The 2,597-nt window shown below is 41.9% G+C and overlaps 1 pseudogene; it reads left to right on the forward strand.

Moving 5' to 3' along the window:
* Positions 1-947: 947 nt before the first annotated feature.
* Positions 948-1,122, forward strand: LOC142653926 (U2 spliceosomal RNA; annotated as a pseudogene).
* The last annotated feature ends 1,475 nt before the right edge of the window (positions 1,123-2,597 follow it).

Here is a 2,597-nt window from a genome sequence, read left to right on the forward strand (position 1 = left end):
CTTCTGTGTAATAAAAAAATAGTATTAAAAATTTATTTCTGCCAATAAATATGAAATTTGTAAATTCCACCTCTACTTTGCTTTAATTCCTGTGAAATGTGTAAAGGGTTAAGACATTTTCTAAATGCTGTTTTGAATACTTTGAGGGGTGAAGTTTTTAAAATGGGGTGACTTTTTGGGGGTTTCTAATATATAAGGCCCTCAAAGCCACTTCACAACTGAACTGGCCCCTGTAAAAATGGCCTTTTGACATTTTCTTGAAAATGTGAGAAATTGCTGCTAAAGTTGTAGGCCTTGTGATGTCATAGAAAAATAAAAGGATGTTCAAAAAACGATGCCAATCTAAAGTAGACATATGGGTGATGTTAATTAGCAACCATTTTGTGTGGTATAACTGCCTGTCTTACAAGCAGATACATTTAAATTGAGAAAAATGCTAATTTTTGCAATTTTTCGCTAATTTTCGGTGTTATTCACAATTAAATATAGAACATATCGAGCAAATTTTGCTAGTAACTTAAAGTGCAATGTGTCACGAGAAAACAATCTCAGAATCGCTTGGATAGGTGAAAGCATTCCAGAGTTATTACCACATAAAGTGAACATGTCAGATTTGAAAAATGAGGCTCTGTCAGGAAGGTCAAAAGTGGCTAGGGCGGGAAGGGGTTAAAGAAACCTTCTTCTCGTTGAAAATTTATTGCTTTTATCATTTTAATGAAATGTATTAAAAATAAACATTTTATTACTGAATTTATTTTACAAAAAGGTTTTAATGAAATGAATTAAAAAACATTTTGTTACTGAATTTTATTAAAGAAAAATGTACAAACAAATAATTTATTACAGAATTGTATTACACAAAAATTATTTTATGAAATGTACAACAAGCATTTTATTACTGAATTTTACTCTATGAAAATGTATTCTCTGTATATATATATGTGTCAATAAAATTTTGTTGAAACCTTATCTGTTCTTATCAGTTTAATATCTGATACGTCCCCTATCTGGGGACCATATATTAAATGGATTTTTAGAACAGGGAGATGGAAATAGAGCTTGCTCTGTCCACTCCACGCATTGACCTGGTATTGCAGTATTTCCAGGACCGGTGCACCCTTTCCTTATGTGTTTACTAAAATCAGATTCCAAAAGTGCTTTTTGTGTTTGCCATTGTTTTTGTCTTTCGGATGGGATCTCCCCTTTTAATCCCATTATTTCAACACCTGTTGGACAATGCATTTGTACAGTCATGTGTGATAATGAGCTAATTTATTAAATGCAATTAATTAATACATTGCCACCTCTTGTTTTGTGTCGTCTGTGTTTCTGTGTTTCCGGCATTTCACATTGGAACAGCTCATTCACCTTCCTTGTCTTCTCTCCGCCCTCCCTCCTAGGTAGGTTAAAGAGCTGCACCTGAGCCAGCCACTGATTGATGCAGCACCACAGTCAAATAGTGGAGTGGAGTAAGGGAACAGCAAACAGCCATTAAAGCAGCCAGCCCGCCCGCCTGCCCGTCACAATGGACCTACCTGTGTACACTAGATGGATGTGATGGAATGTACTGTGGTCCCTACATTTCAAGAAGAAGTAAGAATTGCAGTTGCAACAAACCCTTGCTTGCCTACAAAGAGAGCAGCAATTTGGATTTGTTACTATGTTACCTGGAAGAATAACAAACTGTGCAAGGATGGAGGTTGTAGGAGCAAGGAGAACAAGTTGTCTGTAAAGTTGGTGGATGCCTATTTTCCATTTTGCAGTCCCTTGTCTCCCTCTTGTGGCCTCCTGGAGGCAACTAGCTGTGCAAAAAAAAGACAGCCTGGGGGCCGGCTGTTGCAGTGTTGCCCTCTCAGGCAACACTGAGTGACTGACTGAGCCGCACCGTCTTATATAAAGTTCAGACGGAACTTTGCACGTGTCATAGTGGAGACCTCAGGAGCCAGAGCCAGCTTTCTGACATCATAATGGGGCCTCAGAGATAAAAGCCTGGGCCCAGGCAGTGTTGGTCAGTGCTGCTCAGCAGGCAGCACTGGACTGGATTAAAACTGATACAAGGTGTGAAAGGAGAAGGGGTGGCAGTGGGCATGCACTTACTGCTGCTGCCAGTGTTTGCACGGCAGGAGGGCATTTGGGCGTTGCCAGGAAGGCGTTTTTATGTCGATTCCTCCTCTTTCAGCACTGCATTGTGGTGCAAGCAAAAGAAGCAAATCCTGTCTTGCTTCCTCTCCGGCCTTTATTCACCTCCCGCGTAGCTGTGAGTGTGTGTGAGCCTGCAGGGCCCCATGGAATTGCCTAGGAGTAGGCTGAATCGCTGCAAGGGGTGAACAGCAGTATTGGGCAGGCTCGGTCAACTCGCGGCACGTTCGGGTTATCGCTTCTCGGCCTTTTGGCTAGGACCAAGTGTACTTGTACAGGAGGTTTTTAGTCAGAAGGTGCTCAGGTACCCTCTCTCTCGGCCTCGGGGGATCGTCCAGGTTCGCCTGGACTTCACCCCCGTGCTGCTATTTGGGAGAGAGGCTTAGTCCTGAGCAACGAGTTGCGATCCCCCCCAGCCCTTTGGTGTGTCTCCTTGAACCCAAAGGGTGCAGCGCAAG

The sequence above is a fragment of the Rhinoderma darwinii genome, chromosome 5, assembly GCF_050947455.1.
Source record: "Rhinoderma darwinii isolate aRhiDar2 chromosome 5, aRhiDar2.hap1, whole genome shotgun sequence".
Lineage (NCBI taxonomy): Eukaryota > Metazoa > Chordata > Amphibia > Anura > Rhinodermatidae > Rhinoderma > Rhinoderma darwinii.